Source organism: Zootoca vivipara, chromosome 8 (genome assembly GCF_963506605.1).
Source record: "Zootoca vivipara chromosome 8, rZooViv1.1, whole genome shotgun sequence".
NCBI lineage: Eukaryota > Metazoa > Chordata > Lepidosauria > Squamata > Lacertidae > Zootoca > Zootoca vivipara.
Genome location: NC_083283.1, coordinates 49,711,217 through 49,727,782, shown reverse-complemented (window position 1 = coordinate 49,727,782; position 16,566 = coordinate 49,711,217). Strand labels below are relative to the sequence as shown.

The 16,566-nt window shown below is 41.0% G+C and overlaps 1 protein-coding gene across 2 annotated transcripts in view; it reads right to left on the bottom strand.

Annotated features, from left to right (window-relative positions):
• The window catches only part of LDLRAD4 (low density lipoprotein receptor class A domain containing 4), a 278,078-nt gene that overhangs the window by 228,069 nt on the left and 33,443 nt on the right, over window positions 1-16,566 (bottom strand). The window lies entirely within an intron of this gene.

The following is a 16,566-nucleotide window of genomic DNA, read 5'->3' as shown; positions in this document are numbered from 1 at the left end:
AAAACATCACTCCAATAGTCATAAAAAGGTTAACACTTTCTCACTATTGGTGAAGTTTTTAAGGATGGAATTCAGCATTGTGCTAATACAATCGTTCCATCAGCATTTCTGCTTCCCAGATGGAACAATCTGCCTCACCTCCACGTGCTGTTCTGGGACTTCTCCCAACCCCCAAGGGATGATTTGGGGGAGGGTATGAGAGGCAGAGAGGAAGGAAGGAAGGAAGGCACTGTTGCACTAGCAGGTGTCATTGTGCTGGCTCCTGCCAGTGCAACGATTTAGTTGAATTGGAACCTAAATATGAGGTTTTATGACTATAAAATTTACATTTAAAAAAACCCCAACGTATTAGTATTTTTAAAAAACAAAAAACAAAACTGGATTTTTAATGGATTACCACTGTTTAGTCATTGGCTTTGTTGGTTTCTATTGTTAGCCAGCAAAATATTGTATTTCACCATTTTTTTTGTATGTATTATGCAAATAAATGCAATATAAATGTGGTTGTAGAGGGGGTGTTTATAAACCTGATGGTTTGTGACAGAGAAAATGAGACCTGAATACTTCACTTTTAAAATGTAATCAGAATCCTGAAGAGAAGCAGGTACCTTTCCTAAGCAAAGTTTCAACCAAGTGAACACTTCTAATCATCAGTGGCTTTTCAAATATGCCATTTTCATTTTAGTTGAAAGAACAAGTGCTGACTTTGCTCGATGTTCTTTAGTCTAGGATGTTGCTCAAAACAACCAGAACTCGTATGTTCACAAATTCTTGTGTACAACCATATCAGTTCAACTCTATTGCTGTCTCATTCCTAGGCAATTTGTAAGTGAACTCATCACATCTTTGCTTCAGATTCCATTAGGGTTGTGTGTCTGTCTCTCTTTACACTCAGGCCTTGCCAGTATGTAGGATTAAACGACTTTCCAAGGTTGAATAAGCCACCATCTGTCTGTTTTGCATGGTGCTGTTTGCCATCCGGGAGGCTTGTCCCTCAGAGCGTGTTCCTACCATATGTCACCCTCAAGTGATCAGCCATGCCAAGACATTTGAGGGGGGGGGGGAATGACTAAATCTAGCTGGAAAACCCTCTCTAGAATTCCAGAGGAGGTTCTCCGAGGCTGTGTTTGTCAAACTGTTCAATCCTTCCTAACCTCCTGCGATAGCCATCTGCCAGGAACTTTAGAGATATGTTGTCCAAAAGCAGAAACCCATTCTGTTTGGGTGATGTAACAATATGCCATTTGCTAGCTACAGCTCATGCAACTTTAGCTGTTTTAAAAGGCAAAACCCAGCAAATGCAAAACTGAACAGAGTTTAGAATGCCATATGAGGTGCTGTCGGCTGCAGCCAATGGGGTCCCCCGGAGCATCGAGGTGCCGGAGACCTGTGAGTGTCTCTGGGGGTAGAAGGTTCCATTCCTGCTAACCTCTGGCCGGGCACCCCAGGGTGCAAAGCAGCTTTTCCCTGCCCAGCCTCCTTTTGCACAAGGGCGGCCTCCACGACAGCAGATACGTGACCTGGACCGTTCCTTCTTCTGCCAGGGCAGGAGCAAGAAGGAGCCTCCCCTTTTGCATCCTATGAAACAGAATTTTATGTATGACAAGCAAAAATGAACAGCACCATGAGCGAAGAGCCTGATGTGTTATCTGTAGTTAATCAGCTGAGGGACCTTGCAGCTTATCCCCTAAACCAGGGGTCACCAAACTTTTTCAGCAGGGGGCCGGTCCACTGTCCCTCAGACCTTGTGGGGGGCCGGCCTATATTTTTTTTGGGGGGGAAATATGACTGAATTCCTATGCCCCACAAATAACCCAGAGATGCATTTTAAATAAAAGGACACATTCTACTCATGTAAAAACATGCTGATTCCCGGACTGTCCGCGGGCCGGATTGAAAAGGCGATTGGGCCGCATCTGGCCCCCGGGCCTTAGTTTGGGGACCCCTGCCCTAAACAGAAGAACAATTGTCCAGGATCAGGGATGTCTACCAGGCCTTATTTTATTTTTGGATCATCCCAATCCCCCAGTTGTCCAATCAACAAAGGAAAACAAATGGAACTCCAATCAATTAAAAAAAAGTGTTGCCAAAGCAATTCCAAACAAATAATCAGTGAGTGGTAACCAATAATCTCTGTCCACCAACAGACCTGAAATCAACCAGCATAATGGAGGAAGCACACAATTTTTTAGGAATTCCACTACCCTGCAGCCCCACACCGTAAGTTTTCTCTGGAGAATTGGTGCCTCCTCTTACAATAATCAAACAAAGGATACAAAAACTGATCTCCAAACTTTTAAAGATAGACTTTATGATTTGGGGATAATCTGTCAACAACAACAAAAATATGACTCATCATACTACTCAACACACAGAAAGCTGGTCATGAATAATTGCTCTTAGTTTTAACTCCCTCATTTATGTTGTACATAAGTTGCTGTTTGAACATGTAGCATGAAATTTCTACACCTCATGATAGGCAGTCATATTTCTAAATCAGAATTGTCTTATTAAGATTTATCCTAGTGATAATGAAATCAGTTCCAAAAAAGGTGTTCCATGGTAACTTTCCTGGCTAACACTTTAGATTCCCTCCCCCTCTCCAAACCTATAATAATAATAATAATAATAATAATAATAATAATAATAATAATAATAATAATGTCACATTAGATGGGGAACTGTGTATTCCCAAAGAGCTTCACAATAAGGCAATTTTGCTCAATCTGGAATCTATTCTCATCAATATAATAGTCAACTGATGCACCCTACCTATACAGGTCAATTTTGCTGGATTTTGAATTTCACCATTTATCAAAGCAGCTATCTTACAGTATGGCATTTATAAGAATATCGAGAGACATAATACTAAAGTGTCTGGGCTCAAAATGAAATGGATGAATACTGACAGTATATTTTTAGAATAGTGAGTCCAATTTAGAAGTATTCTTGCGGCACTTGGTCCAAATCTAGATCCTTCTCCAGGCTCAAGGTTCTTATTGGCACTTTGTATTACCTAATCCTTTTTAGTTACAGGTAGGCAGCCGTGTTGGTCTGACGTAGTCGAAACTGAAGAAGTGTGCATGTACACGAAAGCTCATACCAATGACAAACTTAGTTGGTCTCTAAGGTGCTGCTGGAAGGAATTTTTTTATTTTGTTTCGACTATTCCCTTTTGCTTACAAGCTGCTGTAGTTGCTTCTAAAGCTGTGGTGCCTTTTTCCAGCAAGCAATGGAAGAGTGGGCCTGTGAAGGCCAGGCTTTCTCTTTTTTCCATTTGCAGAGCAGCATGTGAAGGGTGCAGTCTCTCACTACCCAAATTCCCCTGAAGCACAGCAGAAACACACCCCATGTGCTTTCTCCTTTGATGTGCCTTGTCAACATGAAATCACCTTCCAAGGCCGGGCCAATATTGTTTAGACCACTTTTGTTGTTGATGGCCGTCTTGTGGTCCCTGTTGAAAAGGCAGTACCTCATCTGTTGAGTCTTCCTTTGCCTTCTACCATATTTCCCAGATGTTCCTTTTAAAAAAATCTGCCTATATATACTCCTGCAGGATTGTTCTTGTGGAATAATTTCCATGGAGCAGTTCCATCCTATGTGATGTTTACCGTAAATCTTCCTTGCAGCCAGCAGATTTCTGTACAAACTTGCCTAGGGGTAGCCTTGTCCTATTTTCCTCTTAGATGGCTTTGGCATTTACAAAGCTTGAGAGATCATGCTTCTGAATTTTCCAGTCTGAAGAGCTCAAGCCAAAACAGCAGGGAGGACAGCAAACCTGCTCTTTGTTTGGCTTAAGGCAGCTGGTTCTGCTTTTCCTTTGACCTGGAGCAATGGCATCATTCCTGCGATTTGATGTGAAAGTAGTAGAGGCAAAAGAGAAGGCACACTTTTCAGCAGAGGAGTGTAATCTTGGTTGCTTTGAAAGTACAGCATCAAACCTCAAAAATGCTGGTCTTTGTGCTTGCCCTCGTCTCTGATACAAATTCATATTCAGTTTAAAGTTTTAAAGACTCTGTTGGGGTTTATATATATATAAAATGACATATGGGTATCCTATTAGTTGGTGATATGGGTTATTTTATTCTAATTTTTCGTAACAGCAAGGTTTTCCATACAGTTTTAGAGAATAGTTAATGACCTTGCTGCTGCATAAAATTTATGTTGCAGTACAGTTGTATGAAGCTTTGTATGAATTTGATTCCAAGTTGAAATGCCCATCTTGACACCCTGCTAAATCAACTTGCCTGACTACATCTCTGCTGAGTAATATGATGGCCACCACAGTTAACCTGTAAGCCAACCTGAAAACTGGTGCTTCTCTATGAAGTCCAACTGGAAAACATTTAGGCATATTGGAATAACATAAACATTTTAATAAATATAAGGCATGACCTGTGGAGCACAACCTTTCCTAGAAATTTAAATTAATGCTGCAAACCAAGTTTGAATAAGAGTTACAAACCTTGATAAAAGTGTTAACCACTGTGCAGATAAAACTCTAGGCCAGAGTTAAAAATTAAAAAGAGGAGAGTGAGGGTAGCATGGGAATCTATGATGCACTTCCAATCTACTTAATTAAGCATGGTTAAGAGAGCAGAGACTTCTCTGTGCCAAAGCTTACCTTACAAATGTATAGTTCTAAACATGAGAACCACTCTCTACCACGAATCAGTTCATGAGCTTGGATGTTGTTGGATAATGACTCTTATCATCCCTCACCATTTTTTAAAATGTATGTTTTTTTTATTAAATTTAAAAGATTTCTTACCTACTCTTCATTGAACAACCATTTTAGAGTGAGTCATGTACAATTAAAACCACTTCAAATTCACAATGCTGTTACAAAAAGCAAGGCGGGTAAGTCAAAAGCAGTGAAATAAAAATGTAAGTATTTCCACTAGACGCCGGGGCTAATAACCAGGTCTTCTGCTGGGATCTAAAAGGGTAGGCACCAACTATGCCACAGTCACAACTGGTCATGCTGGCTGGGACAAAGGTAAACTAGAGTCCAACAATGTCAGGAGTGCCATGGTTTCCCCATCCCTGTTTTAAGCCAAACTACATCTGAGGAGGCTCTGTTCAGTGGAGCACTCCTAACATCTATTGCATCCATGCTGTTAGTTGTTCCAGTTTCCTTGCCAGCTCCAATTTCACACTCCACACTGAAACCTGTTTCTCTCACCATCACATCTAGACAGTGAGCCTTGGCTTGCAAGGCGGAGTGAGGTATGCTTAGAATTCAGATGGTCTATAACTATGCCTCCATCCCCAAATGCATGAGGCTATCTTGATGATTCAGTCATCTGAGGAAAAAGTACTCTCTACTGGTAGGAAGCTGCCTCACACAGGGTCAGACTATTGATCCACCAAATCAGTATTGTCTGCACTGAGTGGCCGAGGCTCTCCAGTTTTAGACAGGAATCTTTCCAACCACTAGCAGGAGATGCGAGGGGATGAACCGGCGACCTTCTGGATACAAATCATGTGGTTTTTCCACTGTGGTCTCGAGTCAGACCGCTCCCAAGTCAACCTGCATGTGTAGTGAAGAAATGATGTGTCAAAGAAACAATTCAGGGCCCAATACTGTCTTCTGCAATTCTGGAGTATAATGTTGGCCAATGCTAGACTACAGAGCACAATTTTGCTTGCTATTGTTTTAGCTGTGGGAACTATCCACTTGCATGCCTTTTATCAGCCTGCATAACTAAGGTGAAGACTAGCCTGTAAGGCAAGAATATACCTATTCTTATTAATATATTCCTGGAGGTCAAGGCGAGTAATATCAGTAGAAAATTATAGCAGGGGCTAGGAGATCGTTGATATTAACGGAAAGTAGAATTGCATATCTGTTGAAAATGGTAATTTATGGACTAATGCTCATATAGCAGAGGTGGAGAAACAATGAAAGCTGCACAGGAAAGAGAAAATGTAGAGGCCAGGCAGAATTCCACTTCAAGATAGAATGGAGATGTGAGACAGCACAGCTAGATAAGACTAGGGAAATGTCACAAGCACAGTGAGAAACAGAAGGGAACCGCAGAGAAGATGGATCGGTAAAAAGCAGTAGACCTTTCATGTTACAACACAGAATCCACACAAGTACATCATCACTAATGAATATGAGCCAAGAGACCACCATGGGGCTATTTTAAAATTCTTGGCAAGCCCCTACAGAGGAGGGTCATTTAAAGAGCTTGGCTCCAGGTTCTTTCATTGCTGCGTAAAGAGAACCGCAAGTCCGAATTGTAATTGATGGAGCGGCATGAAATAGGCTATCAAAACAATACCTGTTTTGTTGGTAAAAAGAAATATTTTAACATACTTTTTTTGCAGTCAGTGAGGAATGAATGCTGCAGTGACGAGCATGTGCAATAGTGCACCTACGACATCAAACCAGACACAAGCCAAAACAAGAACTGAGACATCTTTTTCCCCATGTAGCTCCAATCTGTAATGGCAAGCAGCTAAACAACATGCTCTCCAGCCAGATGGCTTAAATAAAAAGAACACTTTTTGTTAATTAGGAAATAAATGAATCTGCTGTTAATACAACATGTTACCAATGCAGGAGACCAGTTTAGATTGGGGGGCACTTGGTCTTTCCAAGCAAGAGCACCGGCAACAGCTTCCACAGGGCAGTAGCTGGCTTTTGTAAAACGACATCAACCTCTGCCAGTACCCACTGAAACACTATTTTCTAACAGAAAAACAAAATAAAAGCAGGGTGAATATTGTGTACAGGTAGTTGCATGGAATGGAACCCATGTGGACTCATTTAGCCTGGAAAATATGCACATCACATTCTGTTTTAAGTATTTTATTTTCATGTGATCTTTATTTTTGCAACAAGATCTATGGACTACAATCCAAATCCTTAAGCTAATTCTCTCCCACTTCCTTTGCACATGGCCTTTCCTTTTTCCCCCTCCAAGGAGAGGAACACACGAGTAGCCACTTAGTTAGCATGTCACCACAAGCCATCTAAATACAATTTAGGGTAACATGGTAACCACATGGTAAGAAACCAAGGATTCTTAATAGCCAACTTCCATATAGTTGGAAGTTCATCTAGCCCAACCCTTTGCAGATGCAGGAAGTTGGACCTGTTTCCTATGCATTAGAATTGTTGTTGTTGTTGTTTAGTCGTTTAGTCATGTCCGACTCTTCGTGACCCCATGGACCAGAGCACACCAGGCACTCCAGTCTTCCACTGCCTCCCACCGTTTGGTCAGACTCATGTTGGTGGCTTCGAGAACACTGTCCAACCATCTCGTCCTCTATCGTCCCCTTCTCCTTGTGCCCTCAATCTTTCCCAACATCAGAATAGCTGTGTGTAATAATACCGTGTTTTAAAAAGCAATACCGTTGTGTTTATAAATAACAGGAAGAGGTTAAATGGGGCCATAACTGCGTGAAGCTGTAGAGACATCAGAAATAGGCCTGTTACCAGATGTTTTTGGCCTACAACTCCCATGATCCCTAGCTAGCAGGACCAGTGGTCAGGGATGATGGCAACTGTAGTCTCAAAACAGCTGGAGGGCCAAGTTTGAGGAAGCCACCCTTATACAGTAGACTAGAGGATTCAAAAGGTGAAGCTTTAGAGGCCATTTAAGAATGTTCTATTTGCCCCCATTAGTTTAGAAAGCCCAATGAACAGGCAGATCTAGAGGTATATAAGGGAAAACACAGCCCTTTCCAGGGGTGGTATGGTCTAGTGCAGCGTTTCTCAACTGCTGTTCCGCGGCACACTAGTGTGCCGCGAGACACTGGCTGGTGTGCCGCGACGTGCGGTGACGAGAAGGTCGATTTGCATTGTCACACTAACCCGCCGGAAAGCAATATTTCTCCTCCTCTTTCCCAAAGCTCAGTGCAAACGAGCCTGGCGGCCGCCAATAAGCAGCACTGACGCCAATAAGCAGCACTTTTCATCTTTAATCAAAGTCAAAGTCAAAATCCGTTTATTGTGAGGACCATGCCTGTACACAAATATCAACACAACAATAATTAAAAATATTAAAATCCATTTCATAATATCCCAACAAAACCTTCATCCCACAAAACACGAAGAGAAGGAAAACAAGCAACAAGTTAAACAGACGATGAAGGGGTCTTTACATTGTCATCTATAAATCTTTCCCTGGCTTTCATGGCCTTCATCACAAAAACCGCTACCGCATGGGTAATACGTGGGTTTGCATCAACCAACAAAAATTTTACTCTGTCTTCAGGATTGATTATGGAGTTGGGTATAATTTGCAGCATTGCGTCTCTAAAGCCCGAATAAATGGGGCAATAGAGGAGGTAATGTATAAGATCCTCTTTAATTTTCATAAGGCAAGGGCATAGACGACGTTCTACTGGGGTTTTTGTGAATCTACCGGTCAAATATGCAGTTGGCAATGTTTGAAACCGCACCATAGTAAAAGCTCTCCGAAGGGTGGGATCAGTGATCTCCACCAAGTAGTTGGCACAGATTTTGACTGCTTTTACTCGGGGAAACCAGTAGGAAAACCCAGAATTTTTTATCTTTGTGGTGTCCAAAAAGGCGTCTTTTTCAAAGATCCATTCCTGAACTTTATCAGGGCTCCACAGTTTGAGAGTATTAAACTCAGATAGATTGTATCTGGATAGAATATCTAATAGGTTTTGACGCCAAGTAGTATTATGTTGTAAAGATACAAAAGCTTGTTTAGCCAATAAGGTGTTCGAGGTATCTGCGAGGTTGGTGAAAAAACGCAGAAATCTTAAGTGGGCCCTGGCAGACACAGAAGGTAATCCTACTTCCACTCTTAGGAAAGCTGCCGGAGTACTCTGAGGGAGGCCTAGAATTCTTCTGAGATAAAATTTTTGGAAGATTTCAAGCCATTCTAGCAGCTTCTGATTCCATCCCCAGAGTTCTACCCCATATAACATCTGGGGAATCACTTTACCAACAAAAGCTTTTAGTGCCGGGATCACCAGTTGCCCTCCCCTTGACTAAAAAAAGCTGAGCAGAGCACCGATTGTCCTACGTGTTAGAAGGGTCGCGGCCTTGAAGTGGGCAAGCCAGCTAGATGTAGCTTGGAAGGTGATACCAAGATATTTAAAGAGAGGACACTGTTCAATTATGCGTTCGTCTAAAGACCATCTAAATGTGTGGCGAGCTCTAGTAAACACCACAATTTTTGTTTTGTCATAGTTTATCTTTAGAGAGTTTTTGTGGCTTTTGTAGACCTTACATCTGCTTTTGACTCAATTTGTAGGGACAAATTATGGCAAAAACTATATCAAACAGATATTGATAGACGACTTCTCAAAATACTTAGAGAGTTACATACAGATACCACAGTTAAAATCAGAACTGGGTTGTCAGGCAACTATACTGACCCACTGCCACTGGGGAAAGGGGTTAAACAGGGTTGTTTGTTAGCGCCATTCCTCTTTAACTTTTATATAAATGACGTTGTTCAGCATATGGCGAAGTACAAGTCATCAGCTCCTGCTCTGGAAGGCAAACACCTGAATATATTGCTATATGCTGATGACATGGCTGTCATGGCACTTACTCGAAGGGGTCTACACAGCATGCTGGAGGGGCTCACAGCTTATTGTTCCCAAAACTCTCATCTTTAATCAATTATTTTATTCTTCTGTTGGAAGCCGCCCAAAGTGGCTGGGTAAACCCAGCCAGATGGGCGGGGTATAAATAATAAATTATTATTATTATTACTATTATAAGTTTATTTATAGCACTGTCTGAGGAAGGATTGGTAGCCAGATCTGCCATAGTTTGGGGTGTCAACTGGTGGGAAATACAACCAACAACTGGTGGGAAATAAAACCATGGTGGCCCTGTGCTGGGATAAGAATGGTATTGCTCCACATTTTTAAAGTAGAGAATCCTTCTTCCCACAGGCTGCAACTGACTTTGCAATTAAGGACAGTGCTGGGCAGAAGGGACGCTATGTGACAAAGGACACAGTTAATGAAGAGTCAGCAGGTAGAACCACCTAATTTTTCTGCTGAAGTGGAACAGGAAGGTCACTTGGGGACTCTAGCCAATCAGAACTCCTCTTCAGGTGCCCCCCTCCCCAAGGAAAGGTGCAGATATTTCCCTGGAAAAGTTAATTCATCTACTGGTAGAAGCTGCTTGCTGGAGGAAGCCTCACTGTTACTTTCCCAGGGTTGATGAATAGCTAAATAAGGATTGTGCACTTGCATTTGATATGGTAAAAATTATCATTTTTTACACTTAGTGGGGTCCATATATGAAGGTTGTTGCTATGGGAGGAAGTTTGACTTAAACCATTCTAGCTCCGACTGATCAAACTAAGCTTAAACCACTGCTGTTTTCTCCAGTTTCCTTGGCAATAGTGCCGTGTTCATTGCCTGAAGCAAAGCCAAAAGAGACACATATTTCTGGAGTACGTGCTGAGTTCCAGTTAAACCAAGCTTTTTGTTAAAGACTACAACTGGCTGACCACATCTTCATACAGCTATTAATTCCCATTCTGACTAGCCGCCACTGCAAGGAATAGCTGCATCAGCAACCGTCAGACCAAGCGTTAGCAGTGTGAGCATCCAAATCTGAAACTCTCACGCAGGCCTGTCTAATGCTCACTGGACGGCCTTGGGCAAATCACAAGTCTAAACAATGTTAGGAGTGTTATGACAATAATTAAATAAGATTTGTTAGGCACTTCGTACCCTGGAAATACTATAGATATGTCAACGTGTCATCTCATTTCATGAGGGCAAAAGCTATCTTCCTTCTATCCCAAAGAGCTTTAATTTTAAAACATAGAAATTCCATCTTCCCCTGGATCATTCCAGATATGGCTTTAATTGCAACAGAGTTATGGAAACCAAGAATGAAGGGAAACTCTGAATAGGTATTCTTGACTGAGTACTTCCACACTCCATCCTGAACACTCATTTTTATTTTATTGGCATGTATGAATTTGAAACTATTACATTTATTCATTGGACAACTAAGGATGTCCAGCTTATTAGCAATTCAAGACATGAAAATGTAGTTTTCAGATTTTTTTTATTCTTTCACACACTTATACAAATGTTACAGGCATAAGAGTTTTAGGGGTCAATGCTTCAAGAATTATTAATCCATCATCCATAGGTAGCTCATACACAGCAGTAGTCTGAGAATTATCCCACTGATAATCATCATTTATTAAAAAATAAATAAATCATTTTTCTCATGATTTTGGGTGGGGGCGATGCCTGGAGTAAAATGAATTTTTAAAAGGTCAATTAGGGATGTGGTTTGGCATGCATCATTTTTTTGTCTCCCAGCTAAAAACAGTCAGCCTTTGTGCCTTGCAAAATAGTAAATATGGATCCCCACCCCACCCCTCAAAATTATTTTACTCTGTGGGTAAAATACCTTCCCTTTGAAGGTATTTGGATGCCAAAAAATATGTGTAGAGAACAGTCAGAATAAATGTTCTGTACCCCAAAAGTGGGGCAGTGGTTGGGTACGTAAACTGAAAAAACTGTTCAGTAAGAAAGAAACAAAGAAATGTTTCATGTTATTTTAAAGCTTTCATTCATGAAATAATATTCTCTTGCTATGTCTAAATAGCAAAAACTATAGTATTGTTTTGGAAAAATAAATCTATAAACAGCACAAAAAAGAAGTTACTTTTTCGAAACTTTTTTTCCCAAGAGAGAAAGGGAAAAATACACAAAATGTAAATAAACAAACTATTGCAAATATGCTCTGTCCTGCTAGTTACAGTTATTCATTATACAAGTCATTTAAGAGTCTTTCATGGCTCCAATGGAAAAATTACATTAATGTCAATCCAGCATTTTTATAAAGGAATTTTCTCCATATCTTGATTGCAAATTATTTTAGACTATAGTGCAATGAATTCCACCTTGTAAAGTGGGGGGTGGGGAGAGAATGGGCAAAGTTCCCGGAATGATTTATTCTGCACTCTAATTTTTAACCCAATGTTGTACATTTTGTCAACATACTCATGATCTTTAGAAAAGTATTCTTTGGGTGTGTAGCACAAAAGAATGTGACATTAAATAAATAAATAAATAAATAAATACACACACTGTGGTTAGTAGTTACTACAACTATGCCCCAGAAGTATGCATTTTATTATGGAATAAAACAATATCTGCTGACTGTGGCTACTGGCACAGAACAAATTATTCACGGCTACTGTTGGGTCTATTCTTTCGCTTTCTTCTGCCAGAGGTCAGCCTACAAAGATCCACATACAGTGGAACCTCGGTTTATGAACACCTCGGTTTATGAATTTTCGGTTTATGAACGCCGCGGACCCATCTGGAACGGATTAATTCACTTTCCATTACTTTTAATGGGAAAGTTCGCTTCAGTTTATGAACGCTTCAGTTTATGAACAGACTTCTGGAACCAATTACACCCATGTTTCAGTTTATGAACGCTTCAGTTTAAGTACTTCACGGACCCGTCTGGAACGGATTAATCCACTTTCCATTACTTTCAATGGAAAAGTTCGCTTCAGTTTATGAACGGTTACTCCGCGGACCGTCTGGAACGGATTAATCCACTTTCCATTACTTTCAATGGGAAAGTTCGCTTCAGTTTATGAATGCTTCAGTTTATGAACAGACTTCCGGAACCAATTGTGTTCATAAACCGAGGTACCACTGTATCAGAGCTAACAGTATAGATACAGATCCAGTGTTGCCAAATTTTGCCATTACAGGGCCACTTATGGGAGACAGAAAAAAACCATTAGCAAGGCGACTTAGACAGATGGCTCCCTCTAGAGGTCATTGCATTCTTCTAGGGGGAAAAAACAAGCTTTTATTTTATGTGGCAGACAAAGCATTCAAACTATGCATGCAAGTGATTATCATTCTATGGTTCGAGACAGAAATCATGGCTATGACATATCAGGAGCAAGTTGGGCAAAGTTATTTTATTCACATTCCCAGCAACACAGCAAGAAAATTCTTATGCTGACATAGCTAACGGGCAGGAAACTACCGTAATACAAAAGGGAAAATTCTGCAAAATGTCACTGCCCCATTAAAACAGCTCTTTATTTGATGCTTTGAAACATTTTCCTCCTTCTGGTTGCTTTCGTTATATTAAGAAGCAGAGTGTTCTGTAAACAGATTTGGTTGGCAAATTTCCGTTTTGTGGAACCAATTTCAATCAGAGGGAGAAGAAAAAATAAAAGACCAAATCCCTTGTCCCATTCCAACATTCATTCTGCACAATAAATTTCTTATTCAAAACAAAGGGTAACACGCTGGCAGCAAAGAAGTTCAGTCATTGAGAATAAAATCCAAGTGTTAAAAATAAAAATTAAGGCCACCCCAAGAAAGGCCCACTGATTAAGATGGAGAAACTGTTGTCAATCTTTGGCTGCCGGTTCAATGCTCCTAATAACGGGAGTTCACAGTTATTTTTTAAAATTAATTTGCTTTTAGTAACCTTTTCGCTTAAGTCATCCTCGTGAAAATACTTCCAAGCCACAAACTTGGCTCGTGAATTGCTTAATAAGTAAGAACTGCTCAAATGCTGGACAGAGCTTCCAAGTATCCTGTAGTAATTTTGGATGACGCCAGAAGCAGGGGAAAATAGGGGTGGGGAACCAGTGGCCCGCCATACATTGCTGGATTCCAGTTTCCGCTGGTCAGGGATGATGGGAGCTGCAAGTCACAATCACAGTGATCATAGAATTGCAGAGCTGAAATGAACCACGAGGGTCATCTAGACCAATCCCCTGCAATGCAGGAAACTTTTGTCCATCATGGGGCTCAAACCCATGACCCTGAGATTAAGAGTCTCATGTGTTGCCATCTGAGCTATCCCGGGGCCCAGAAACATCTGGAAGGGCAACATGTTCCCCACCCCTACTCCAGTTAGAGACCCCTAACAACTGAAGTGGCATGAGGAAAGAAAGACCTTATAAGATCTTGCTGAAGCTCTGGAGCAATGCCTTTGCAGGGCATTGTATATTAAGTTACACAACATACCTGACACACACACCCTCACCATCCCACCATCTCCTTGTCCCCACCTCCTCCCCGATCTCCATGCTCTTTCCACGAGCTTACTTTCACAACAAATGCTATATATTTTTCAACATGCAATATACCTTGCATGTATTTTTATATATTATTGTAATTTCCTTTGTGTGTGTGTTAATATATCATGATCCATGCAGATTAGCAGAAATAAAAATTCAAATAGACTAGTACATTAGAAAACCTGACTGCATGGAGGATGCTTCATCTTTCAAAAAATGAAACACTTATTTGCTTGTGTTAAAAAACAACCTAGTAATGAAAAGAACAGCTAATCTTTTAGAAAGATAGAAAGAGAGAAATTATATTTGAATTGTTAATATTCTAATTAACACCTAAGATTAGTTCAGCTGTTTTGTTCTCTGTCTCTACCAGGCAATTTACTCCCATTTTTTCCAACAGCCTTTCATCCACCAAAATATGAGAGAGAAAATAATTGTACTAATTCATTTAATTAAAAACCCACAAAATAACAGAAGAGCTTGACCTGCCAAGTCAAGGTATAAAGGTGCTTAGAATTCCTTACTGACAACTAGCTATATCATGCTCCTTGAAACATCCCATAATTCCTAGAAATTCCTAGCTGTTTTGATAATGGAAGGTTGAAAGGAGGAGAGAAAGAGACCACCTGAATGAGAGAAGTGGAAAAGAGCATATGTAACATGTTAAGCACTAAGATACAGCAGGCGGTAGCTTGATAACTTGGTTCAAAATGAACATTAGTTTGTATGCTATAGCAGAACAGGAGAAATTCACCAAGGAATGAGCCATACTAAACAACTTGCCAAGGCTTTATAGTTAATGAGAAAACACTTCTATGCATGGAAGTTTCAGCTAGCTAGAATATGTAGAGCACCAAAGCACACAGAGAGCTCTGTCTCGAAGCATAAGGACGATGGAAGAAATCTACTGGCCTTGCATGCATGCTGTCATACTGAATTACAGACAAGATGACAAGCTAAAGACCCGGCCTGCGGTCTCATCACTCAGTCATCTATCCAATCCCATCAATTGAGCAAGACAGCAACACATGTCCCCTCTAGCTTAAATGACAGCAAAACTGTGGGTTGTAATCATAGGTCATCTTAAAAGGACACTTGTCATTAAAGATAGCTTAGTTTGGAAACATTATGTTTATCAGGAATATAACTCCCCTCTGCTCAATTTTAGCTAAATTCAGTAATCCGAAGACCTTTAAGCATTAGAAGTCAAAAGGCAGTAGTGAGAATGCAGAATTGGTTAACGACAGCCTCTCATATTCCATATTCATAAAAGCTTTCAAGCAAGTGGTCTGCAAACATACCGTCTGAGGATGCGGACTCATGTAAGGACATGCCATGCAACAGAGCTAAGCAACTTGAGTTCCTACCCAGTGGGCAGCTGCATAGAGCAGTGTTTCCCAAACCATTGCTCCCATGGACCACTTGGAAATTGCTGGTTTTTCTGCCTGTTATAGCAATTGCAATGCACTATGCTGGATGCTGGATGTGTGACTTTTAATTGTATTTTTACTGCTTCTTTTATTTCTTATATTGTATAATTCTAACATGCTGTGGACCAGCTGAACGAAGCTCAAGTACCATAGTTTGGCATAGAGTGTACAGGGAACAGTTATATAGTTCTCTTGGAAGTCACAAGGTACTCAGTATGGAACAGGTTCACCACCCATCACAAAAGTATGTGCTTGTTTCCTCATCAGAATCCTGCCAGAGGGCAATCTGTCTCACAGATGCACTGTGCACCAAAGATGACTTCAGGGGATAACAAACATTCTCTCACCTCCACTCAATTTTCCTGCTACCTTATTTGCTCTTCCAGATTTCAGTCACAGTTTGTGAGCTGTGCTTGGCCTGAAGTGGGTGGAGTCAGCAGAGACCATAGATAAAGGGAAGGGAAGAAAAGGATGGAGGGACGTATCCAATGGCTGCTGCATAACGCAATTTTCACTCATGCAATGGGAATTCCTCTCCTTGTCCTCCCTCATACTGCTCCACCCCCAAATCTGCTCCAAAGGGTCCCCCAACCCTCTGAAGCAGATGTTGAGGATACACAATGGGAGGGTCACAGGCATCAGGAGAAGAAAGGGAAGTTCTGTTGCACACCTGGAAATTTGTTGGGCAAACAGAAGTGCAGCAGTTGCTGCAACCCCAAGTGTTCGAAACTGAGCAAGAAGCTGAGGTGGTTTCATGAGTGAGACAGAAGCACCAAGAGAGGAGGGGAAGTGCCTCAAATGAGCAAAACAAAAAGGGGAACAGGCTTCAGTGCTCACAGATGCAAAACTTTACACTCAACACATTTCGGAGTAAAACAAAAACCTTCCTGTTCCTGAGCTTGAAAAACATGAAAGCTCTTAAGTTCAAAAGCACCCTGCTTGAAATCTGACCAACTCAAAAACCAATTTGAAAAGTAAAACAAAACATTCTGTTCACTCCCTGTCCATCTGTGCTGAACCTCTGCATTTGCATCAAGTAGCATCAGAGCCCATTCTCCCTTTTTCCTTTCCATTTCTTTTTTGCACCAGTG